General features: G+C 44.5%; 1 long non-coding RNA gene across 2 annotated transcripts; it reads left to right on the top strand.

The window, feature by feature from the left end:
- The first annotated feature begins 24 nt into the window (after positions 1-24).
- LOC137335003 (uncharacterized) lies at positions 25-26,570 on the top strand. Of its 2 annotated transcripts, none has more exons than XR_010966295.1 (3): positions 25-222; positions 24,191-24,364; positions 26,247-26,570. It is a non-coding gene; the product is annotated as an uncharacterized lncRNA (long non-coding RNA). The 2 variants fall into 2 exon arrangements; XR_010966296.1 differs by having other exon boundaries at positions 24,191-24,405.
- The last annotated feature ends 1,352 nt before the right edge of the window (positions 26,571-27,922 follow it).

Genomic DNA, 27,922 nt, shown 5'->3' with positions numbered 1-27,922 from the left:
CAACAGCACAATCTCTTGTATGGAAATTCTCCCACAAGACCATCGCAGGACAGATATCTCATCTCCACCATCTGACAAAGCACATAGAAGGGAGAACTCCACCTCTAATGTCATGGACGAGATACATTTGAAGAAGCTCTGCAATGTGCTGTAGCTCAAGTGTCTTGTGTGGAATCCTACAGCTCTTGCATGACCTAAATGCAATACAGATATGGTCTGAAGGTCAGTATTCTCTTTACCCTCCATGTACTGTATTTGGTCTCATGCAGCACTTAAAACTTCAAAGAAAGTAAAACTCTCTTGCAAGAATGTTGTTCATTAATCCAGATTGGCAATCGTAATTTCAGTGCACCAGTCCCTGGAAGAACCAGAAGTAATTATAATTTAAGAATTACTGCAGCACATTTTCTGAAGCAGGCAGTGGGTGTGTAATGATCTTTCTATAAACATTCTCTTTAATAGCATAAAATATAAAAATTGGTCACAGGATTCCCTCCGACATTTACACTGCACAATCACACTTAGTTAAGTCTGTTATTGTCTAAAACTCTTTTTTTTAAATGGTTACTTTTCCCCCTTCTTTTGTGAAGGCACTGCCTGTTGCTAGGGTACAGTTCCACAGTAACTGTCAAGTGCCTGTTCTTGATGTCTGAACCTATGATATTTGGCAGGTTATTCCCCTGTGACATGGCAATCACAGTCAGACCAATCCTGTCCTCAGGTTGCATTAACACTTCCGTGAAAACTTTGCTAATAAGATTGAAGTGGGGGGATGGGAGGGAAAATGGCACAATGTGGGTTACAATCCTGATTAATGCATTTAACACCTGCATAGCAGGCTGCATGCAATGGCATTGTGCAAGCATTAAAAGTAATATTGAGCACTGTTGCATCTGAACAAATATATATTCCCAAATGAATAAATAACCTTCAAACACAGCACAAGGGAAAAACATAAGCCCCAAAGACTTGCTGCTAAATAAGACTCATCTATTAAATAGTGCAAGGACTCGGCTGATATACACACAGGAACCAACAGGTGATGTGGAGGTGGTGAGGTCTCAGGAATGTTTGGATATAAAATGAAATTAGCTTCAATCATGTCTCCAAGTAGCCCCTTTTCTATTCACAATGAGTGAAAAAGAAGTGTTTTTTATATCCTATTTAAACTCCTGTATACTACTGTATAAGCAGACTGTGCTGATGTGTCTTGTGTGGGAATGTATCTCTATCTCCTGGATCTGCAAAAGGATTTCCTAGTCCATTCCTTCAAACTTTGACCCTGCTCTAAGTATTGTACCTAATTCCCATGTTAAGATTGTTTTCAAAAAGAGAGAATTTCATTTATAGAGCACCTTTCACGACCTCCAGACGTCTCAAAGCACTTTACAGCCAATGAAGTACTTTTGAAGTGTAGACACTGTTGTAATATAGGAAACACGGCAGCCAATTTACACACACCAAGGTCTCACAGACAGCAATTTAATAATGAACAGAATCGTTTTTTAGTTACGTTGGGTGAGGGATAAATATTGGCCAGAACACCGTGGAGAACAGGGTTCCTAATAATCCAGGTTCAAATTATAAAGGAAAACTGTAGCCCCAGTTTTAACTGGTTTCTGTTTTTCAGTGGGTGAGTTTTGATGTCAGTCCAAAACTCACCCACTCCGGGGGGAAAAAGTGACTTGGCGTCTCAACTCCAGGGCCCCATTCTGGGCAGTAAATTGGCAGGAAGCAGCGCAAATTAGCACACCCAGAGGCTACCCGCCAAGTAGACAAGTCCGTGGTCTTAGCTGCCGGGCTGCCCCACAGTCGTCCCTACAATTGGGGGTGGGGGTGATATCGCAGCAGGGAAGGCCTAAGCTTTCCTTGATGGGCCCAGAGGAGGACTTCCAGTTCCTCCTGGCCCCACAAGGGAATCATTTTAAATATTTCAACTTGTGTTTTGGGGCCTGTTCTGGCCCCGCTCCACTCCCATGCTGTGTCGGCCAAACTGACTGCTGTTTCCTGCTCAGGCCTCCTAGTAAATGTTGCAGTTCGGTCCTGATGTCATCACTGGGACCTGACACGCAAAAGCTATGTCGGACCCTGCTGGCTTTAAGTGGGTGTCCTTACTGCCTGCTCAGTGCAGCAAGTACAAATCTTGACAGGTTAGCTCCCTGGCAGGTAAGTGACCTGGGATTATAACCGCCCACTTGTCTGGATTATGCCAGGTGTGTCACCTGCTATATTTAGTATGGTTTTAAAAACTTTACATTCAGTACCTCATTGCTGGCTTACAAACTACATCTTGCACCCTGACTCACTTTTCCAGTTTGGATCTAGCCAGTTGACCAATGACAACATTGAAACTTATGGGAACACATCAAAATGCTCATTCTCGACCTGATATATTGCAGCAAGAATATACCATATGTTTATCCAGCTGCTCAGGAGTGCAGATTCCATTATAAGTAGTTCTGTAACAGTCATCTTGTGAGTAACGTACACAGTTAAAATACACGAGAAATACACTATAGCAGGGTCCCTGCTGCATTGGTCAACTTCTAAGGCTATACTCTGGGCGAGCAGTAACATTTGAATTGACAAATTGCCAGTAATCTCCCACTAAGCATAGATTCACAGGAAAATATTTTTATCCTTAGGCAATATTGCCACAGCCACCGGACTAATAACAATGACATGCTCTTGGTCTACAGCACTGACACTCTACCACCTCTTGTAAACAATTTTACAACACCAAGTTATAGTCCAACAATTTTATTTTAAAATTCACAAGCTTTCGGAGGCTTCCTCCTTCCTCAGGTGAATGTCAAGAAATCCTCGAACCTCTCGCATTTATAAATCACAGAACAATACCTGGTGATTACAGACAGTCTTTTCAACTGCCCGTTGCCAAGGCAACCAAAGTGTTCTGACAGATAGGTGTTACCTACAGGGCCACCGAATATACAAATGGCCAGAACAAAAAAAAACAGAGAGAGAGAGGCAGAAACATAGAAACATCCAAAAGGAAAAGACAGCAATTGACCCGTTATATTAAAAACAGTTAACTTTTGTTCGCTGGTGGGGTTACGTGTAGCGTGACATGAACCCAAGATCCCGGTTGAGGCCGTCCTCATGGGTGCGGAACTTGGCTATCAATTTCTGCTCGACGATTTTGCGTTGTCGTGTGTCTCGAAGGCCGCCTTGGAGTACGCTTACCCGAAGGTCGGTGGCTGAATGTCCTTGACTGCTGAAGTGTTCCCCGACTGGGAGGGAACCCTCCTGTCTGGCGATTGTTGCGCGGTGTCCGTTCATCCGTTGTCGCAGCGTCTGCATGGTCTCACCAATGTACCATGCTTTGGGGCATCCTTTCCTGCAACGTATGAGGTAGACAACGTTGGCCGAGTCACAGGAGTATGAACCATGCACCTGGTGGGTGGTGTCCTCTCGTGAGATGGTGGTATCTGTGTCGATGATCTGGCATGTCTTGCAGAGGTTACCGTGGCAGGGTTGTGTGGTGTCGTGGACGCTGTTCTCCTGAAAGCTGGGTAATTTGCTGCGAACGATAGTCTGTTTGAGGTTGGGTGGCTGTTTGAAGGCGAGTAGTGGAGGTGTGGGGATGGCCATAGCGAGGTGTTCGTCGTCATTGATGACATGTTGAAGGCTGCGGAGAACATGGCGTAGTTTCTCCGCTCCGGGGAAGTACTGGACGACGAAGGGTACTCTGTTGGTTGCGTCCCATGTTAGTCTTCTGAGGAGGTCTATGCGATTTTTCGCTGTGGCCCGTCGGAACTGTCGATCGATGAGTCGAGCGTCATATCCCGTTCTTACGAGGGCGTCTTTCAGCGTCTGTAGGTGTCCATCGCGTTCCTCCTCGTCTGAGCAGACCCTGTGTATTCGCAGAGCCTGTCCATAGGGGATGGCCTCTTTGACGTGGTTAGGGTGGAAGCTGGAAAAGTGGAGCATCGTGAGGTTGTCCGTGGGCTTGCGGTAGAGTGAGATTCTGAGGTGCCCGTCTTTGATGGAGATTCGTGTGTCCAAGAAAGAAACTGATTCTGAGGAGTAGTCCATGGTGAGCTTGATGGTGGGATAGAACTTGTTGATGTTATCGTGTAGTCTCTTTGGTGATTCTTCGCCGTGGGTCCATAGAAAGAAAATGTCGTCGATGTATCTGGTGTATAGTGTTGGTTGGAAGTCCTGTGCAGTGAAGAAGTCCCGCTCGAACTTGTGCATGAAAATGTTGGCGTATTGGGGTGCGAATTTGGTCCCCATGGCTGTTCCGTGTGTTTGGGTAAAGAACTGGTTATCGAAGGTGAAGACATTGTGATCCAGGATGAAGCGGATGAGTTGTAGGATGGCGTCTGGAGATTGGCTGTTGTTGGTGTTGAGTATTGATGCTGTCGCAGTGATGCCGTCATCGTGGGGGATACTGGTGTCGAGTGCCGAGACGTCCATCGTGGTGAGACGTGTTCCTGGTTCAACTGGTCCGTGGGTACTGAGTTTTTGTAGGAAGTCTGTAGTGTCGCGACAGAAGCTGGGGGTTCCCTGTACGATGGGTTTCAGGATGCCCTCGATGTATCCAGAGAGGTTCTCACACAGGGTTCCGTTGCCTGATACGATAGGACGTCCGGGTGTGTTGGCTTTGTGTATCTTTGGGAGGCAGTAGAAGTCTCCCACGCGGGGAGAACGTGGGATGAGAGCGCGTAGGATGCTTTGAAGGTCTGGATTGAAGGTCTTGATCAGTTTGTTGAGCTGGTGGGTGTGTTCTTTGGTCGGATCTGCGGGTAACCGTCTGTAGTATTCCTGGTTGTCCAGTTGTCGGTATGCTTCTTTGCAATAGTCCGTTCTGTTCTGTATGACGATGGCTCCTCCTTTGTCTGCTGGTTTGATGACGATGTTGCGGTTGGTCTTGAGAGCGTTGATGGCGTTGCGTTGTGCTCGGGTGACATTCTGGACTGTCTTCTGAGTGCGGCTGATGAATCAGGCATTGACGCATTTCCTGACAGCTTGAGCATACATGTCAAGCTGAGGGCAGCGACCCTCCGGAGGAGTCCAGTTTGACTCTTTCCTCTTCGGTTGCTGTACCACAGATCCCTCTGTCTGCTGTTCCGGATCGTTGATTGTCTCATTGGGTTCGCTGCTGGAATTTTGGGGTTTGTGGAAGAATTCCTGGAGCCTCATTCTCCTGATGAATTCCTCTGTGTCCGCCGCGAGACTAATGGGGTCCATTTTGGTAGTGGGGCAGAAATTGAGCCCTCGGCTGAGAACTTCGATTTCGTCTGGTTGAAGGGTGTGGTCGGACAAATTGACGATAGACTTCCCTGTGGTTGCAACCGTGGTACCAGGGGAAGCTTGGTCGATGCTGGTGGTGATGCCAAGATTCTCAAGCTTCCTGCTCTTGGTTTTCATGTAGGCAGCGTAGTTCCGTTGCCTCGTCTGTTTGGCGGTATCTCGTAGCTGGTCTGCTGTGTCTTGAGTACAGGTTGAGAGTATGGACTCTATCTTAGTTTCGAGGTTGCGGCGTCTGTTGTAGAGTTGGTGTATGAGATGGTTGCGGAGTGTGCGAGAGGTACGACGGCAGAGTCTCTCAGCGTAATCCGAGTTGTATGTGGACTTGAGTGGGTTCGTGATCTGTAGTCCTTTCGGGATCTTGTCTGCTTTCTTGCAGCTCTGTAAAAACTTGATGACTGTGTCTATATGCGCGATCTTCTTGGATATCCTTTTCCACTGTGAGCCGGCAGTTTGTGGTGTCGATGGTAGCCATTATGTGGAGATGCCGGTGATGGACTGGGGTTGACAATTGTAAACAATTTTACAACACCAAGTTATAGTCCAACAATTTTATTTTTTAAAATAAAATTGTTGGACTGTAACTTGGTGTTGTAAAATTGTTTACAATTGTCAACCCCAGTCCATCACCGGCATCTCCACATCACTCTACCACCTCAGCTAAGGGAAAAATTCTGTTTGTTGTACAATTTTTTTTAAAATTGCCATCCCATAACAAACATGGAAACTTCAAAGTTTTGAAATACCTGGGTTTTAGAAGGCATAGCATATTGAGTGGCCTGATTTGTTTTGGGCTTGGAAAATACAAGGTCATACTTGAGCTGTATTAACACACAAGGTCTAAGAGTGCCATCGTGTGGCAGCTGTAAGTATTTGCAGTTTTCATATACATACATAAATAATAATGAGCAAGGTATATCATGCTGTTTTGCGTGCCAATCTTCCTGACACAAACTTACCCCATAATTTACGGGGAGCTCATTTGCATACACTGCAATGAACATAGCAGTAAGGCGGATTGACCAATGGCAGGCTAGGGAACCTTGTGTGCATCTATAAAACGCTGAGAACAGGTGTTGAGAGCCCCACAGGGAACAGTCCACAACAGTGTGGTTGAGAGACATCATTGACGTTAGTTGGCTTGACGCAGGGAGGGGGGAATTATACTGAAAGTCCCCACCAATCACCTCCTGAGCAACTCAGCCACCATCTGCCCTCTGACTTCCCTTGTAGCTTCAAGCGTTGTCTCCTCTGACAGCCACCATCTCTGGGCTTGGGGACATGTAAGCCGGGATCCTCAGGTTCCACAGACTCCTCGTCTGCCAAGACCAGGCTGAGCCCTTCCAGAAAGATGAAATTGTGCAGTGAACAGCAGGCCACTACAATCCTTGCCACCCTCTGTAGGACCCCAACCCCAAGTCCTGCCCAGGCACTTGAAGCGAGCTTTCAGCACCTTAATGGTCCTCCCCACCCCCTGCCAGGTCACTGTGTGTACACGATTGCAGCTTTCCTGTGCTGCATTGTGGTTGACCTGGAATGATGCCATCAGCCACGGTTTCAGGAGATGGGCCATGTCCTCCAGGTTTCATCCGTTTGTTTGTTTGTCCCTCCTCGATGAATAAATCAGTGATGGCAAAGGGCAAAGGTGTCGTGACAGCTTCCTGGATGCTCTGCATTGATATACTTTATTGGTTTAATGGCTGGAGCCCCCTCCTCCACAGGGGATGTGCCACATTGGATGAAGTATGATGCCCCGCGGAAGAGGATCCCGGCTTACATGTCACCTGTAGAACGCAGGCCTCGACAGCTCCCTGGCTGATGTCGCAAAGATGCGGATCCGGAACTGTGAAAATTGAGGGCCATGATCACCTTCATCTCGACCGATCAGGCCTTACAGGAAGTAAACCATGACCACAGGTCTTCCTGCAGCATTTCACACAGATGGCCAATTCTTCATGAAGCACAGACTGAACCTGCAGGTGTTGCCAATCCTTTGTGGAGCACAGACCGTGCCTGCATTGCTCCTCCGACGTGCCCCATACGCGCTCTTTGGGAGAGGGGCAGCGGCACAGGTAATAGTGAGTTCACTGCGGTCTCCTCACATGATGCCTCACTCTATATGCTTCCTGCTTCGGCTGCTCCTCATAATAATGGTGAATAGTTGAATTCCCAATGGGACAGCCATTGCAGCTACTTTTGCTCTTTTGAGAGGGTTGGGGCCTTAAAACTATCAGCTTCAGACATTCACGTGACTCTGGGTCAGTAAGAGACAAGCGCAAAAAAAACCTGGAAAAAAAATTCCAAACTGCAGAGATGAAGCCACAAAGCTTGAATAGTCCTCCCAGGAGGATCACATGACAACCATAAATTACGCTGCGGGCAGATCACCTCAGGCCCACCTGTGCCCAGATTTCTCAGCGTAACAAGTGTAATTCCAGGAAATTTGCACTCGCAGCCCTTTTGAATGGAGGGTTTCAGTGACAGTCTCAGTGAAGTGGATCGCAAGGCCCAGGAAATTACAGAATAGCATAAAAACTGGCCACCGCCATACTTTCCTTAGACATTTGCGCAGAACGTGGCTTTATGACATAGATGCGCCATTGTTAAGGCGCAAGTTTCTAGGAAATGCACGAGTAATACACCAGATGAAACTCTGAAGGGTCAGGCAACATTGATATCTCTCTGATGTTTTACTACTAAATAGTGAGCAAATTACTGGGATTCTTCACAACCTGTAATAAGTATCAGGCAACATTTAAAACTTTTTTCAATTTTCCAGTATAAATGTCTAACTGTTTAGTCATTTTTTATACTAAATGACTAAAGTGTTTCTCTTTAATCAGTGCTGACCATTAGACTCCAAAGAACATTCTCAAAGAGCAGTGCCTTGTTTGGAGTGTACACTCACAGGCAGACTGCATTCATTTCTGTGAAACCTCTCCTTAACATGGAACAATTCCTATAAATGTTGTGAATCAGTAGCATTGCAATAAGCACCAAAGTCCTTTTTAAAAAAAATCCCTTTTTAAAGGAGTGACTCAGCACAATTGGGAATGTTATCCATCTGGTGATGTCATCCTTGATTGTACACAGGACAGGGAGATAATTGACGCAACATATGGACTGCAAATTATCTGGAACCTTCAGGCCAAATTACTTAATTGGTCTATTTAAACGGGTATGCTTCAATACCTAGGGACGTACTTACCTTAATGCCACACACCTGTCACAATACAGTGGATCCTGTAATCCAGCACAGCTCCACACACCTGTCACAGTACGGTGGATCCTATAATCCAGCACAGTTCGACACACCCGTCACAGTACGGTGGATCCTATAATCCAGCACAGCTCCACACACCCGTCACAGTACAGTGGATCCTGTACTCCACAGTACGGTGGATCCTGTAATCCAGCACAGCTCCACACACCCGTCACAGTACGGTGGATCCTATAATCCAGCACAGTTCGACACACCCGTCACAGTACGGTGGATCCTGTAATCCAGCACAGCTCCACACACCCGTCACAGTACGGTGGATCCTATAATCCAGCACAGTTCGACACACCTGTCACAGTACGGTGGATCCTATAATCCAGCACAGCTCCACATACCCGTCACAGTACGCTGGATCTTGTACTCCAGCACAGCTCCACACACCTGTCACAGTACACTGGATCCTGTACTCCAGCACAGTTCCACACACCCGTCACAGTACACTGGATACTGTACTCCAGCACAGTTCCACACACCCGTCACAGTACGGTGGATCCTGTAATCCAGCACAGTTCCACACACCTGTCACAGTACGCTGGATCCTGTAATCCAGCACAGTTCCACACACCCGTCACAGTACACTGGATCCTGTAATCCAGCACAGTTCCACACACCTGTCACAGTACGCTGGATCCTGTAATCCAGCACAGTTCCACACACCTGTCACAGTACGCTGGATCCTGTAATCCAGCACAGTTCCACACACCCGTCACAGTACGCTGGATCCTGTACTCCACAGTACGGTGGATCCTGTACTCCAGCACAGTTCCACATTCCCTTCACAGTACGGTGGATCCTGTACTCCAGCACAGTTCCACATTCCCTTCACAGTACGGTGGATCCTGTACTCCAGCACAGTTCCACATTCCCTTCACAGTACGGTGGATCCTGTACTCCAGCACAGTTCCACAGTCCCTTCACAGTACGGTGGATACTGTACTCCACAGTACGGTGGATACTGTACTCCAGCACCGTTCCACACGCCCGTCACAGTACGGTGGATCTTGTACTCCAGCACAGTTCCACACACCCGTCACAGTACGGTGGATCTTGTACTCCAGCACAGTTCCACACACCCGTCACAGTACGGTGGATCCTGTACTCCAGCACAGCTCCACACACCTGTCACAGTACGGTGGATACTGTACTCCACAGTATGGTGGATCCTGTACTCCAGCACAGTTCCACACACCCGTCACAGTACGGTGGATCCTGTACTCCAGCACAGTTCCACACACCCGTCACAGTACGGTGGATCTTGTACTCCAGCACAGTTCCACATACCCGTCACAGTACGGTGGATCTTGTACTCCAGCACAGTTCCACACACCTGTCACAGTACGGTGGATACTGTAATCCAGCACAGTTCCACACACCTGTCACAGTACACTGGATCCTGTACTCCAGCACAGTTCCACATTCCCTTCACAGTACGGTGGATCCTGTACTCCAGCACAGTTCCACATTCCCTTCACAGTACGGTGGATCCTGTACTCCAGCACAGTTCCACATTCCCTTCACAGTACGGTGGATACTGTACTCCACAGTACGGTGGATACTGTACTCCAGCACCGTTCCACACGCCCGTCACAGTACGGTGGATACTCTACTCCACAGTACGGTGGATACTGTACTCCAGCACAGTTCCACACACCCGTCACAGTACGGTGGATCCTGTACTCCAGCACAGCTCCACACACCTGTCACAGTACGGTGGATACTGTACTCCACAGTATGGTGGATACTGTACTCCAGCACAGTTCCACACACCCGTCACAGTACGGTGGATCTTGTACTCCAGCACAGCTCCACACAGTTTAATTTTAATGTGGGTTTTGACATTTGGGAATGATAAAATGTTTTAGAGATGTATAACATAGTATCATCAGCATATGGAGATATTTAATGCTCTAAACTGAGCCGTAGTTGTTTGCATGTCCCCGTTGAACTGCGTTTGAATGGCACGGGTTCTATTTCTTCTGTATATAAAAGGAGAGCCTGCTGAATTTCACCTGGATAAATTAAAACTGTGATTGCTAATCATCCCAAGAATAAATCAATTTGATGACTGTTATCAAAATCCCACTCACACATTCCCCCCAAATAATCAAGAGATTCTTCTGCACCCTCCCACCCTCCTAAGCACGCAAGTGTAGCACCAAAGTGATACACCTTGTGTTTACTAAGTTAGGATTTGGGCCATAGATAATGAGTAGGTTAATTAGATTCTGCTACCCTGCATGGTCACACCAACATATAGTATCACTGATCGCCTGTCTATACGCTCTCAACATCTAGTGGAAGTTTCTGCGAGTTAAGCTAGCTAGTACTTTTGCCATTTGGGTAGAAGTGAGGTGTGGGCAGATAGCCCATACAATCCATATGTAATTGGGTATAGATGGATTACCTACTACAAGGCTTTTTGTATGAGGTGAGAATCTTTTTTTTGTATTTATTAGAAAGTTAAGCTCTTTGACATTTAGCAATAGCAAATAAACTGTGGCCATATTTGTATTTTACCGATCAGGCACAAGATGTGAGACAAATTAGCACAAGCTTTTGTTTATTTGATTGCAATTTTTTGAATTCATAGAATCATAGAATCTTACAGCACAAAAGAGGCCATTCGGCCCATCGTGCCTATGCCGGCTGTTTGAAAGAGCTATCCAATTTTCACACCCCAACTTTTTCCTTATAACCCTGCAATTAGTCCTCTTCAAGTATATGTCCAATTCCCTTTTGAAAGTTCTTAAGTAATCTGCTTCCACCACCCTTTCAGATAATGTGTCCCAGATCTTAACAACCCCTCTGTGTGAGAACAAATTTTCCTCATTTCCCCTCTAGTTCTTTTGCCAATTATTTTAAATCTATGACCTTGGGTTACCAACCCACTTGCCAAAGGAAACAGTTTCTCCCTACTTGCTCTAACAAATCCCCTCTTAATTTTCAATACCTCTATTATGTCTTCCCTTAATTTTCTCTGCTCTAGGAAGAACAACCCCAGCTTCTCCAATCTCTCCACATAACTGAAGTCTCTCATCCGTGGTATCATCCTGGTAAACCTCCTTTGTACCCTCTCCAAGGCCTTGACATACGTGCTAAAGTGTGGTGGCTAGAATTGTATACAATGCACCAGCTGAGGCCTAACCAGTAATTTATAAAGGTTTAGCATGAGTTCCTTGTTTTTATATTCAGCCCCTATTTACAAAGCCAAGTGTCCCATATGCTTTCTTAATCACCTTATCAACTTGCCTTGCCACCTTCAAAGATTTGTGAATATGCACCCCCAGATCACTCTACACTTACACCCCACTCAAAATAGCACCATTTAGATTATACTGCCTCTGTGTTGTTCCTCCCAAAGTGCATCACCTCACACTCAACCACATTAAATTACACCTGCCATGCATCTTCCCGTTTCACCAGTCTCTATGTCCTCCTGAAGTCTGCTACAATCGTCCTCACTATTTACTATATTGTCAAGTTTTGTATTGTCCGGAAATTTGAAATTGTGCTCCTTATATCCAAGTCCAGGTTATTTATATATAACAAGAAAAGCAATGGTCCTAATACCGACCCCTGGGGGACCCCCACTGCATACTCCTCTCCAGTCAGAAAAACATCCATTCACCATTGTTCTCTGCCTCCTATCCCACAGCCAATTACGTACCCAAGTTATCACTGTCCCTCTAATCCCATGTGCTTCTGTTTTATCAAATGCCTTTTGAAAGTCCATATATACATCTACTGCAGTACTTTCATCAACCCTCTCTGCTACTTCACAAAGAACTCAATCAGGTTAGTCAGACACAATTTAAGTTTAACAAATCCATGCTGGCTGTCCCTTATTAACTCGCACTTCTCCAAGTGAGAATTAATTTTGTCCTTGACAATGGTCTCTAGTAGTTTTCCCACCACTGATGTTAGACTGACTGACCTGTAGTTACCAGGTTTATCCCTCTCCCTTTTTTTGAATAGGGATATACCATTTGCAATCGTCCAGTCCTATGGCTTCATTCCCATTTCCAAGGAGGATTGAAAGATTGTGGTCAGAACTTCTGCTATCTCCACCCTTGCATCCCACGAGGATGCATCCCAACTGGACCAGGTGACTCATTAACTTTGAGTGATGCCAACCTATTTAACACCTCCTTTCTATCTATTTTTATCCTATCCAATATCTCTACTCCCTCCTTCTCTACTGCGACATTAACTTCCTCTTCTTTTGTGAAGACAAATGCAAAGTACTCATTCAGTACCTCAGTCATGCCCTCTGCTTCCACAAGAGTACCAGTCTTTGTCCCTAATTGGCCCCATGTTCCTTTAACTATCCTTTTACTATTTATATGTTTATAAAAGACTTTTGGGTTCCCTTTTATGTTAACTGCTAATTTTTTAAAAATTCGTTTATGGGACGTGGGCGTCGCTGGCGAGGCCAGCATTTATTGCCCATCCCTAATTGCCCTTGAGAAGGTGGTGGTGAGCCGCCTTCTTGAACTGCTGCAGTTCATGGTTCTCCCACAAGTGCTGTTAGGAAGGGAGTTCCAGGATTTTGACCCAGCGACGATGAAGGAACGGCGATATATTTCCAAGTCGGGATGGTGTGTGACTTGGAGGGGAACATACAGGTGGTGTTGTTCCCATGTGCCTGCTGCTCTTGTCCTTCTAGGTGATAGAGATCGGACCGCTAGGCACCGGACACGACAAAGGCAAACCAAGCCCAGTCGACCCTGCAAAGTCCTCCTCGCTAACATCTGGGGACTTGTGCCAAAATTGGGAGAGCTGTACCACAGACTAGTCAAGCAACAGCCTGACATAGCCATACTCACGGAATCATACCTTTCAGCTAACGTCCCAGACTCTTCCATCACCACCCCTGGGTATGTCCTGTCCCACTGGTAGGACAGATCCACCAGAAGTGGCGGAACACTGATATACATTCAGGAGGGAGTGGCCCTGGGAGTCCTCAACATTGGTGACTCTGGACCCCATGAAATCTCATGGCATCAGGTCAAAAATGGGCGAGGAAACCTCCTGCTGATTACCACCTACCGTCCTCCCTCAGCTGATGAATCAGTTCTCCTCCATGTTGAACACCACTTAGAGGATGCATTGAGGGTAGCAAGGGCACAAAATGTACTCTGGGTGGGGAACTTCAATGTCTACCACCAAAAGTGGCTTGGTAGCACCACTACTGACCAAGCTGGCCGAGTCCTGAAGGACATAGCTGCCAGACTGGGCCTGCGGCAGGTGGTGAACGAACCAACACGAGGGAAAAACTTACTTGACCTCGTCCTCACCAATCTACCTGTTGCAAATGCATCTGTCCATGACAGTTTTGGTATGAGTGACCACCGCACAGACCTCGTAAAGACGAAGTCTCGTCTTTGCATTGAGGACACCATCCAACGTGTTGTGTGGCACTACCACCGTGCTAAATGGGATAGATTCAGAACAGGTCTAGCAGCTCAAAACTGGGCATCCATGAGGTGCTGTGGGCCATCAGCAGCAGCAGAATTGTATTCCAGCACAATCTGTAACCTCATGGCCCGGCATATTCCTCACTCTACCATTACCAACAAGCCAGGGGATCAACCCTGGTTCAATGAGGAGTGTAGAAGAGCATGCCAGGAGCAGCACCAGGCGTACCTCAAAATGAGGTGCCAATCTGGTGAAGCTACAACTCAGGACTACATGCATGCTGAACAGTGGAAGCAACATGCTATAGACAGAGCTAAGCGATTCCACAACCAATGGATCAGATCAAATCTCTGCAGTCCTGCCACATCCAGTCATGAATGGTGGTGGACAATTAAACAACTAATGGGAGGAGGAGGCTCTGCAAATATCCCCATCCTCAATGATGGCAGAGTCCAGCATGTGTGTGCAAAAGACAAGGCTGAAACGTTTGCAACCATCTTCAGCCAGAAGTGCCAAGTAGATGATCCATCTCAGCCTCCTCCCGATAACCCCACCATCACAGAAACCAGTCTTCAGCCAATTCGATTCACTCCACGTGACATCAAGAAACGGCTGAGTGCACTGGATACAGCAAAGGCTATGGGCCCCGACAACATCCCAGCTGTAGTGCTGAAGACTTGTGCTCCAGAAATAGCTGCGCCTCTAGCCAAGCTGTTCCAGTATAGCTACAACACTGGCATCTACCCGATAATGTGGAAAATTGCCCAGGTATGTCCTGTCCACAAAAAGCAGGAGAAATCCAATCCGGCCAATTATCGCCCCATCAGTCTACTCTCAATCATCAGCAAAGTGATGGAAGGTGTCGTCGACAGTGCTATCAAGCGGCACTTATTCACCAATAACCTGCTCACCGACGCTCAGTTTGGGTTCCACCAGGACCACTCGGCTCCAGACCTCATTACAGCCTTGATCCAAACATGGACAAAAGAGTTGAATTCCAGAGGTGAGGTGAGTGTGACTGCCCTTCATATCAAGGCAGCATTTGACCGAGTGTGGCACCAAGGAGCCCTAGTAAAATTGAAGTCAATGGGAATCAGGGGGAAACTCTCCAGTGGCTGGAGTCATACCTTGCACAAAGGAAGATGGTAGTGGTTGTTGGAGGCCAATCATCTCAGGGCATTGCTGCCGGAGTTCCTCAGGGCAGTGTCCTAGGCCCAACCATCTTCAGCTGCTTCATCAATGACCTTCCCTCCATCATAAGGTCAGAAATGGGGATGTTCGCTGATGATTGCACAGTGTTCAGTTCCATTCGCAACCCCTCAAATAATGAAGCAGTCCGAGCCCGCATGCAGCAATACCTGGACAACATCCAGGCTTGGGCTCATAAGTGGCAAGTAACATTCGTGCCAGACAAGTGCCAGGCAATGATCGTCTCCAACAAGAGAGAATCTAACCACCTCCCCTTGACATTCAATGGCATTACCATCGCCGAATCTTCCACTGCACTCCTGACTTGTGCCTTGTAGATGGTGGAAAGGCTTTGGGGAGTCAGGAGGTGAATCACTCGCCGCAGAATACCCAGCCTCTGACCTGCTCTTGTAGCCACAGTATTTAAAAGGCTGGTCCAGTTAAGTTTCTGGTCAATGGTGATCCCCAGGATGTTGATGGTGAGGGTTTCGGCGATGGTAATGCCGTTGAATGTCAAAAGGAGGTGGTTAGACACTCTCTTGTTGGAGATAGTCATTGTCTAGCGCGAATGTTACTTGCCACTTATCAGCCCAAGCCTGGATGTTGTCCAGGTCTTGCTGCATGTGGGCACGGACTGCTTCATTATCTGAGGGGTTGCGAATGGAACTGAACACTGTGCAATCATCAGCAACCATCCCCATTTCTGACCTTACGATGGAGGGAAGGTCATTGATGAAGCAGCTGAAGATGGTTGGGCCTAGGATACTGCCCTGAGGAACTCATGCAGCAATGTCCTGAGGCTGAGATGATTGGCCTCCAACAACCAGTACCATCTTCCTTTGTGCTAGATATGACTCCAGCCACTGGAGAGTTTTCCCCCGATTCCCATTGACTTCAATTTTACTAGGGCTCCTTGGTGCCACACTTGGTCAAATGCTGCCTTGATGTGAAGGGCAGTCACTCTCACCTCACCTTTAGAATTCAGCTCTTTTGTCCATGTTGGGACCAAGGCTGTAATGAGGTCTGGAGCCGAGTGGTCCTGGAGGAACCCAAACTGAGCATCAGTGAACAGGTTATTGGTGAGTAATGCCGCTTGATAGCACTGTTGATGACACCTTCCATCACTTTGCTGATGATTGAGAGTAGACTGATGGGGCGGTAATTGGCTGGATTGGATTTGTCCTGCTTTTTGTGGATAGGACATACCTGGACAATTTTCCACATTGTCGGGTAGATGCCAATGTTTTAGCTGTACTGGAACAGCTTGGCTAGAGGCGCAGCTGGTTCTGGAGCACAAGTCTTCAGCACTACAGCTGGGATGTTGTCGGGGCCCATAGCCTTTGCTGTATCCAGTGCACTCAGCCATTTCTTGATATCACGTGGAGTGAATCGAATTGGCTGAAGACTGGTTTCTGTGATGGTGGGGATATTGGGAGGCCGAGATGGATCATCTACTTGGCACTTCTGGCTGAAGATGGTTGCAAACGCTTCAACCTTGTCTTTTGGACTCAGCCATCATTGAGGATGGGGATGTTTACAGAGCCTCCTCCTCCCGTTGGTTGTTTAATTGTCCACCACCATTCACGACTGGATGTGGCAGGACTGCAGAGCTTCGATCTGATCCGTTGTTTGTGGAATCGCTTAGCTCTGACTATAGCATGTTGCTTCCACTGTTCAGCATGCATGTAGTCCTGAGTTGTAGCTTCACCAGATTGGCACCTCATTTTGAGGTACGCCTGGTGCTGCTCCTGGCATGCTCTTCTACACTCTTCATTAAACCAGGGTTGATCCCCTGGCTTGTTGGTAATGGTAGAGTGAGGAATATGCCTGGCCATGAGGTTACAGATTGTGCTGGAATACAATTCTGCTGCTGTTGATGGCCCACAGTGCCTCATGGATGCCCAGTTTTGAGCTGCTAGATCTGTTCTGAATCTATCCCATTTAGCATGATGATAGTGCCACATAACACGTTGGATGGTGTCCTCAGTGCGAAGATGGGACTTCGTCTCCATGAGGACTGTGCGGTGGTCACTCCTACCAATACTGTCATAGACAGATGCATTTGCAACAGGTAGATTGGTGAGGACTAGGTCAAGTAAGTTTTTCCCTCGTGTTGGTTTGCTCACCACCTGCCGCAGGCCCAATCTGGCAGCTATGTCCTTCAGGACTCGGCCAGCTTGGTTAGTAATGGTGCTACCAAGCCACTCTTGCTGATAGACATTGAAGTCCCCCACCCAGAGTACATTTTGCGCCCTTGCTACCCTCAGTACTTCCTCCAAGTGGTGTTCAACATGGAGGAGGACTGATTCATCAGCTGAGGGAGGGTGGTAGGTGGTAATCAGCAGGAGGTTTCCTCGCCCATGTTTGACCTGATGCCATGAGATTTCATGGGGTCCAGAGTCACCAATGTTGAGGACTCCCTGGGCCACTCCCTCCTGACTGTATATCACTGTACCGCCACCTCTGGTGGGTCTGTCCTGCCAGTGGGACAGGACATACCCAGTGGTGGTGATGGAAGAGTCTGGGACGTTGGCTGAAAGGTATGACTCTGTGAGTATGGCTATGTCAGGCTGTTGCTTGACTAGTCTGTGGGACAGCTTTCCCAATTTTGGCACAAGTCCCCAGATGTTAGTGAGGAGGACTTTGCAGGGTCGACTGGGCTTGGTTTGCCTTTGTCGTGTCCGGTGCCTAATGGTCTGATGCCGGGTGGTCCGTCCGGTTTTATTCTTATTTTGACATTTTTTAGCGAGATTTTACAATTGAGTGGCTTTCTCGGCCATTTCAGATGGCAATTAAGAATCAACCACATTGCTGTGGGTCTGGAGTCACAAATAGGCCAGACCGGGTAAGGACGGCAGGTTTCCTTCCCTAAAGGACGTTAGTGAACCAGATGGTTCTTCTCTCATATTCTCTCTTTGCCATTCTTATATCCTTTTTCAATTTCCCCCTGAACTCTCTGTATTCTGTCCAGTTTTCTACTGTATTCTGTACCTGACATTTTAACCTTTATTTCCTTTGTCATCCAGGGAGTTCCAGCTTTGGATGCCCTATCTCTCCTCCTTATGGGAATATGCTTGGTTTTTTACCCAAACTATTTTCGCCTTGAAGGCCTGCTATTGCTCATTTACTGTTTTCTTGACCAATCTTTGTTTCCAGTCGACCTGAGCTAGATTCCTTCTCATTACTGAAATTGGCTCTCTTCCAGTTGGGCATTTTCACCGTTGATTTTTCTTTGTCCCTTTCCGTAACTGTTTTAAACCTAATTATATCATGATCACTATTGCCCAGATGTTCTCCCACTAAAACATACTCCACTTGCCCTACTTCATTCCCTAGAACTAGATCCAACACTGCTTCCTTCCTTATTGGGCTAGAAACATGCTGATTTATGAAATTTCTCATGTACACATTGAAAAAACAGTTTATGTTGTGGTTATTTTGGTCCAACTGCCAGTTTGAAACTTCAGGGTATTAAAAACAAAGGGCAGTCTGTCTGGTTCAGTGAGACACTAACAGCAAACAGACTATACAGCTCTTTTATAATGGCCATTAACAATGATTTAATACACCAGTACTAACATTTGGTTCAATTTACTCATCTCTGAGACTATAACGAAAGTGCTGAGCAGCAGCATTGTATGGTTTTAACATTGCACTGGTGACCACACGTTGCTATGTATAGTTCAGAAGGAATCACAGACAATGCCATTGGTTTACGGTAAATGAATAAGTCAAATTTTTATTACACAGAATACCAGGATTTTACTTGTGTTTTGGGAATCATTGCACAGTTTGGTCTTCTTGCAGTAAGGGCAATTAGTTTTTATTATATGGGTTTGTGGAATTAGTACCAGTATTTGGAAATCAAATTCTATGATTCCGTCCCTTTTTCAACGAAAATTGCAATCAGTGACCCTGGTGTTAAATGGGGTTATAGTAGAGACTATGGTAGATCAGACAGCATTATAGTAAGGAACTAACATTATTTACTAGATTCCAGCTTTCTGACTGGCTGCTTAATGCCTCTTTCACTTCCAGAACTGTCTTAAATGCTGAAGATGTTTTTGCATTCATTAGTGCTTTCAGTTCAACAAAGGCAAACAATAAGATGAGAAAAACCTTTCAGCACAGAACCTTTGTTCATATATGTAATTGACTTTCTCCCCAAGGAGCCAGTGAATAGAGCTGAACATCAGTACAAGTGAAAACTATCACAACATTAGATTGTGATATGTAAGACTGTCCATCCGTTCTCCCTCCAATTAACCTTCACATTTGGAGTTATTTATCCAAGATAAGTTTTTCATTCTCCCTCTTCCCACTTTCCAGTGATCAGAATCTTTTTTGTATAACTAAAATGGCTCATAATGGGATGGAACATCTCAATCATGTACCTTAAGAATATCTTTTTTTAAAAAAGAGGCACCCATTGGCTCAACAGGTTGACATAGCAACGTATAGCTTTATGGTCAATGATGCACTTGAATTTCTGTATACCCAGTTCCACCATCTTGGCATTGTCATCAAATCCTGACTGGAAAAGAAAAGCAAAAAACCTATTTAGAGAAACAGGATGGCCTCTCCCCATTGGTCTTATGCAGTTCCTAATGCATGATTCAAAGCGATACTGGGAGAGTCCTGCCTTTGCGCTCAGTCAGGACAAGGTATATATCGTAGAAGACCCTATAAGGGGAAGAGAGATGGCTTTAAAAAGGGAACTGGATAATGTGGGAAAATCTCTTTTTTTTTAAAGAGCATTAACTGTCACATGCTAGAAACCTAATTAAATTCCAACCCACATTGCATGCATTCAAGCCTCAATGACACAGTCTCTAAACAAGCAACAAATACTGAACTCATCAATCGTGTACTAGAATCTGCAAATCTAACTAGCTGGGCCCTTGGGCACCTAAAAATATATTTCTGTGACAGTAGATGGCATATGATAAGACCGTGTTTAATATTCAAACTAATGTATTTCATTGGTTACAGCATTTAATTATGTTGATTCCCTTCTTGAATAGGGGACCTCAAGCTAACAAAATGACAGCTTGTGTTTTCGTGAATTCACCATCCATTCTTCCAGTGTAGAAACTTATACGTTGACAATTGTTACATTAATTATCTAAATCAGAACTTTGCTCCTCGCACCCCACCCCCACCGCACCCTTTGATGTTACCCACCATTTTGCTGCATTGTTTTGAGAAGCTCCTTGTGTGATATCCTGCATGGCTCACTGACCTAATAGCTCATGTGACTGGGAGCAGCCTGCTTAACATGTTTTTCTGGTGGCTTAGCCACACTATTCAGGAGGAATGTATGGTACTGCTAAAGAAAATAAGTAAAATCAGCATTAAGGATTGGACTACTCCAGCTTGGCCAAAGCAGCTGGCTTTATAAATTATAACAATGGTGTTTCTCTTGGTGTGGAAGCTATGGTTTCTATTGAGTTGATAAATACAAACTGTGTAATCAGATTACCAAGCTGCACGGTCCAGTGGGTGACAGTTGTGTGTTACAGACAGCAATAAATAGTTATGTTTACCAACGCAGTATGTAATGCTGCTGGTAAGCCCTTGGTTTAATTTTTTTAATATCCCAATGTTCATATTCTGAGGTGTTTGAATGGCAGATAAGTGACAGAAGGATGTCTGGGAAGTATACAATGCTGGCCCAATGTTGATTTCCCCTCTGAATTCTCTCTAATCCCTTTTTCCCCCTTCCACTAGAAAGGCATTGAGTGGAACTCAGGTGACTTTCTGCAACAGTGCAGCTGAGATTGAGTACTCAGCAGAGTGGGAGACATTGAACCAGGGTGGATCATTATGGTGACGTCGCAATGTGTTGCGTCATTGTAACTCTGGGAAGAGCGTTCATTCTTTATTGCAATGTTTCTCAAAGCTCAACCCAACTCAACATTACTCTGTGACCCAATTAAATTTGAACATGTAGATAGCATAAAAATGTGCAAATCTATCCAAAACATCACAAATTAAGAAAAGACCAAGGCTCATGTGACATGTTGAAATGAAGGCTGTTTGTATGTCACTCTGCAAATATTTGTGTCTTTTACATCATATCAGCACTGCCAGTATTTGGTGAACTGTAATTTAAGAATCTCTGCTTTCTTATGCTGGTCCTGATTCTTCTCTTGGCTCCAACTTGAAGAGGCTCAAATTCCTTTTTCCCCACTCAATGTTTGAAGCACTGTAGTTAAAGAACTTCCATGGGCCCCCTGCATTCATGTTCATGAGAAGTAGATGTGACATAAGGCAAGAGGATTCCCTTGCAGATATTGGTGGCAGTAGGATTGGTGTCTTTATGTCTGTATATAGATCAACCACAAACACTCAGCAGACTGGAGTAAAAAAATTGGCCCACCACCACTGCTGAATCATTCTAATATTTTTGCTCCTTTTAAACGGACAAATCCCATGGCATACTTGATCATCTCTGTCCATCCCTACAATTGCACATTCCAACTATAACCATTCCCAACCAGATATTTATTCAGCTCCTTATAAAAGGAGTTAATCATCGAACTAGACTATTTAAACTCACAACTAAGGTCAGAGCATGTGGAGTCAGGGGGTAAGTAGCAGAATGGATAGCAAGTTGGCTACAAAACAAAAAAAAGTTATTTATTCAGACTGCCAGAAGCTTGGAAGTGTTTTTCCACAGGGATCGGTGCTGGGACCACTTGTTCAACATTTACATAAACGATCTGGACTCTGGATCGGAAGTACAATTTCAAAATTTGCGGATGACACCAAATTGGGGAGGAGTATAGCTAATTCTGAGGAAGTCTGCGACAAAATGTTAATAAACTTACAGAATGGCCATATAAATGGCAAATGAATTTCAATACAGATAAATGTGAGGTGGGGCATTTTGGTAGGAGAAATAAGGAGGCCATGTACTCCTTGGAAATTAAGAGTCTACATGGGGTAGAGGAGCAAAGGGATCTAGGGGTACAGATTCACAAATTATTAAAAGTAGTAAAAGCAAAATCTGCGGATGCTGGAAATCTGAAATAAAAACTGAAAATGCTGGAAATACTCAGCAAGTCAGAGTTAATGTTTCAGGAAGATTAAACAGTTTTTTAACAAGTACAGTCAGGAGAATGGGAGGGAAGGAGATGAAAGAACAAAAGGGAAGGTCTCTGAAGGTCATCGACCTGAAATGTTAACTACGTTTCTTTCTCCACAGATGCTGCCTGACTTGCTGAGTATTTCCAGCATTTTCTGTTTTTATTAAAAGTAGCAACACAGGTTAACAAGGTCATAAAAAAGCAAACCAAGCACTGGGGTTGATTTCTAGAGGAATAGAACTGAAATACAGAGAAGTCATGTTAAACTCATGTAGAAACTCCATTAGATCACACAAAATACTGTGCTCAGTTCTGGTCTCCATGATACAAAACTGATATAGAGAAGATGCAAAAAAGATTTACAAGGATGATACCAGAACTGAGAGGTTATAACTATCAGGAAAGACTGAACAGGCTGGGGCTCTTTTCTCTAGAAAAGAGAAGGCTGAGGGGTGACCTGATAGAGGAGGTTTTTAAAATTTATGAAGGGGTTTGATAGGGTTGACGTAGAGAAGATGTTTCCACTTGTGGGGGAGTCCAAAACTAGGGGTCGTAAATGTAAGATAATCACTAATAAATCCAATAAGGAATTCAGGAGAAACTTCTTTACCCAGAGAGTGGTTAGAATGTGGAACATGCTATCACAAGGAGTAATTGAGGCAAATAGCATAGACACATTTAAGAGGAAGTCAGATAAGTAGAGACGGGAGAAAGGAATAGAAGGTAATGTTGATAGGGTTGGATGAAGTAGGGTGGGAGGAGACTCGTATGGAGCATAAACACCGACAGTGACCAGTTTGGCCAAATGGCCTGTTTCTGTGCTGTAAATTCCATGTAATTTCAGCCTCAACTTCTTTATTTTGGAGACTATTACATATAACTAATCTGTGGGGGGAGAAAAGTTTATTCTGGCTTCTCATCTTGTTTGTTAATTTTATCTGTTGTTCTATGCTCACAGTGTGTGTCTAATGTTCCCCTTTAATTACAGATGAACAGTTGTGTAAAATTAGTTGTATTTGTTTACGATTAGTGCTGTTTGCCAACCATGTGGGTGTGACAAGCATTACAGGCCCCAGTCTAACAGCAGTCTGTGGTCCCAGCCATTCCTGCCTGGTTGACTCACTACTCTAAATATAAACAAATGTAATAAGCTTTAGATTTCTGGTAATGAAATGCAGTGGGAGTCTTAATTTTCTTTTTCCACTAATAGTCTTATGCTGTCCCACAGGTAGGGTGGGGGAAGCAAAATGAACATGGGTAATAATTTAGAATGGTCTAAGCTGAACCCCCCACCACAGGGATGGGGAGGGGCCATATCAGTAAATCAAAGTACCATCGCCAAAATCACGCAAGCCCAGTCTTTCCTGATAGTTATAATCTCTCAGTTCTGGTATCATCCTTATAAAGCTTTTTTGCATCTTCTCTTGATAAGTGAGATTTGCTATAAAAAGATGACTTTTATTAATCTAAAGCATCAAACTCCCGACAGTTGGCCATAATCTGTGATGCTTCAAGTTAATTATTTGTTTCCAAATCATGGGGACAGATTTGAAAACTTTCAGAATGTTATCATGAGGGAACTTTCAGATTTTCTTTTGTAATGATACTTCTGTTAAAACTCCATCAACACCACTGCCTCCATTTCAGAACACATAAATACGGGCCTGTGTTTACAAAGCTGTGTTACTCAATAACTTTTTGTCAAGAACCACAATCTCAACAGAAGTCTTTCTCAAGGACCACTCTCAGGAATGTTGCAATACTCTGCACCACAGGATGGGAGCCGGCTCTGCATTTGTCAGTTCCCATACAGTGAGCTCCTGATTTCAATGGTGCCACGATGAAGTTTCCATGTGAAGACCAGGCACTTCCCCACTGGAAAGGGGGAAAAAAAAGTCTAAAAGGACTAATTGTTGTATTTATATTTCAATTTAAATAGGATCCTTTCACTTGCTGAATGGAAGCTGGAATAATCCTGGAGAGTACAAAATGGAGATGGAACAGTACTGAATTCCAGAACATTCATATCAGTAAATCAAAGTACCATCGCCAAGCTGGACAAGCTGTGAATGCAGACTGAGTGATGGAGCAGCAAGTCTGCCAACAGCCACAGGTAAAGGAAATTCAGACTGCCAGTGGCCCCTGGACCATATTGTGAGTACCAGAGACTTAAGAGATGCTTTCAGTCTTCCCAAAATGAATCCTGATAGAGGTCTTTAGGATGTTGATAGGGTTTGATCGAGTAAATGTGGAGAAAATGTTTCCACTTGTGGGGGAGTCCAAAACTAGAGGTCATAAATATAAAATAGTCACTAATAAGTCCAATAGGGAATTCAGGAGAAACTTCTTTACTCAAAGAGTGGTAAGAATGTGAAACGCGCTCCAACATGGAGTAGTTGAGGAAAATAACATAGATGCATTTAAAGGGAAGCTAAATAAGCAAGAGAGAGAGAAAGGAATAAAAGGGTATCCTGATAGGGTTAGATGAATTAAGGAGGGAGGAGGCTTATGTGGAGTATAATTGCCAGCATAGACCAGTTGGGCCAAATGGCCTGTTTCTGTGCTGTAGTTTCGATGTAAAATATATCATTTGACCCCTCCCTGAACCAATTTCCACACTGCACTTTACACATGAAAACCCTTTACACAATTAGGGTTTCTTGTTCATTTTTGTAGCAGTATAAAAGCAACAGAACAGAATTGGCTTGTTTGAATTAAATAAAATGTGATATATACCAGAAACTTCCAATTTTATGCATTGTTCATGAATCAGATATTTCACAACTACGTGATGCTATGTGACCTCTAATATCAAAATCACTTGCTTGGGAACAGAACAAACCTGCCCTGCCATTTCAATAATACATTTGAGTACTTTGTGTGAGAGAAAATTATGATAGGTTGGCCAACTGAAGGATAAGGATCAACCATCTTATCCTCATTTTCATAACAGTAAATATACAAGTACATGATAATTCAATTAAACTGTTGTATATTTTGAAGTCAGGTTTTTTAGTGTAGGATAGGCAAGACGAGAGTGAGACTATGCCAAAACATTTTTGTCTGTGATGAATTTTTAAACTTCTATTTTGTATTGCTAGAATCAGCATGTAGGGATTAAAACAAGATCATACGGGGTATGTTTCAAAGGATAAATACATCAGTTCAACTCCAGACAAGCTGATTGCAGTGTTCTTCATAAATGTAAATTGATAAGACTGAGGACAATAGTACATTTCAGGTGCCACTTGGCCGGAGTTGCTTCATTCAATGACCAGCATCTTAGGGGTTTGAAGTCCACTTATGGGAGTAACCAGCGACACTAAACCCAAGAAAGAATCTAGTGATACAATCCAAAAACATGACGGGTACATTGCTGGTCAGAAAGCTAGCCCTTGTTCTACATGACTGGTAGAAGGAACACTTGCAACTATTTTGCGATGATGCAATTTATGGTTTTGAAATTTGAAATCTGAAACTTGACATGCTTCCTCTTTTTTTGTATTGTGTAACCATGAACAAACGGTTTCTCCTGGGAAAAATAAAAAGTTCCTTTCCATCTTCATTTGAAGCTCCTAGAACGTCTATCTTTTTCTTGTGACTTATCCTGAAGGTGCTGAATCGCACTGGGATAGTTCCATGTGTGTCAGCTACCTTCCTACACCTCGCTCAAGTGGCCAATTGTCAAGTTTGAACCGAGACAGTGGAGGTCATTTTCGGTTTTGGTGCAGGTTGAAAACTGTCAATTGTGGATCGGCCGCCCATTATACACCCCGCCCGATTTTCCTTTCCTTTGAAGCTGGCGGACGATCCACAACTGCTCATGCCAAAACCAAAAATTACCCCCCGTATCTTCGGACTATTTAACCATGAAAGCATTACAACCAAACTCAATTCTATCCTCCTCAAATGTCTGCACCCAAGCACTTTCCAGCAGGAGTCACTAACAGCAATTAGGAGCAGAAATCCTAACTCATTTTATTATCCCTCTGCAGCTGAGGCCAGATGAAGCAACCATACTGCCGCCCTGGCTGAGATGAACTAACAGCACACACCAGGTATTAACCTGAGACCCTCTTGGTTTGTATGGCATCATCTACCTTTTTTTACTTACTTGGAAGTGAGAAAACAATAAATGGCCCGTCTGTGGTTCGTAGGAGTACTTCTGAGAATCACAAGTCATATCAGAAAGTGACTGCACTGAGTACCAGTAATCCACTGGGCCTAAGGCAATGTCACTTTAACACTACCACTTAAAAGCCACGGCTGTGCTTAATGTTTTGTACCTGACAGACTCTAAATAACTTGCAATAAATCTAATGTATGGAGATTGCTTCTATTGTCTTTTAAGTGCCAACTTGGCATTGTGGTGACAGTCTCGCCTCAGAGTCAGAAGATCAAGTGTTCAAGTGTCACTGCATAATCTAGGCTGTTATTTCAGTGCAGTACTAAGGGAGTGGCAATGCCAGAGTTGCTGTCTTTTGTTAAACTGAGGCCCTGTGCCCTCTAAGGTGGATGTAAAAGATCCCCTGGCACTTTCAATGAAGGGCAAGGGAGTTCTTACAGTATTCTGGCCAACATTTATCCCTTAACCAACACTACCAAAACACATTAACTGGTCATTTATCTCATTGCTATTTGTGGGACCTTGCTATGCACAAATTGGCTGCTATGGTTTTCTACAAAACAATAATGACTGCACTCCAAAAATAAATTATTTGGCAGTGAAGCACTTTTGGATGTCCCAAGTATATGAAAGGAACAATATAAATGCAAGTTCTTTCTTTCACCTCTTGAGAATTGGGTTTGAATCCAAGCTGATGACACAAAAGTCTCTTCCCTTTGTCAGTTGTATAGGTTCTATGTAAAAGCAACCAACCCAGTTCCATTTGGATCAGGCCCAAAGCAAAACCAATCCACAGTTCACCACCAAGCTAACATTGAATTATAAATGTCATCCATAAGGATCATTAGGATTCCTGATGTGGGAAAATAGAAATAGACCTATCAAGGTGGTGCAGTAGGTCTTGCCTTCAGACACTGAATTAAGATCCATTGTTAGAGTAGATTAAAAGGAGCTTTACCCTGCATCTAACCTGTGTTATATCTGACCTGAGAGTGCTTAGTGCTGACAAAGGGTGCAATACAGTGACAAAGTGTTCTATTTGTCTCAATTCTCCTACATTGGTGAGCACAAAAATGATCACTGTATATAAATTTTAACATTGCATATTTAATGGGTGGAGTTTTCTCTATATATTTTTGGTCATCGTTCGTTGCATGAAAAGAAACCTCATCATGTTTCTGTTTTTTTAATTATTTAATCTACAATAGTAAAACAAACTTTAAAATGATATTACATAAGAGCATTAATAGATGAGAAAAGGTCATTTGGCCCATCAAACAAGATCTCACCATCACCCTCTCTCCTCTGCCATTCTTCCACACAGGTCCTCCTTTATGTAATCCTACTATCTGAACTTTGGCATTCCCATATGTTTCCCACCCCCCAACCCCCAGGCGAGACATAAGAACATAAGAAATAGGAGCAGGAGTAGGCCATACGGCCCCTCAAGTCTGCTCCGGCATTCAATAAGATCATGGCTGATCTTCTATCTCAACTCCACTTTCTTGCCCTATCCCCATTTCCCTTGATTCCCTTAATGTCTAA

This window comes from Heptranchias perlo, chromosome 18, assembly GCF_035084215.1.
Source record: "Heptranchias perlo isolate sHepPer1 chromosome 18, sHepPer1.hap1, whole genome shotgun sequence".
In the NCBI taxonomy this organism is placed as follows: Eukaryota; Metazoa; Chordata; class Chondrichthyes; order Hexanchiformes; family Hexanchidae; genus Heptranchias; species Heptranchias perlo.
Note: the sequence above shows the minus strand (reverse complement) of the source record. Positions and strands in the feature narration are given on the sequence as shown.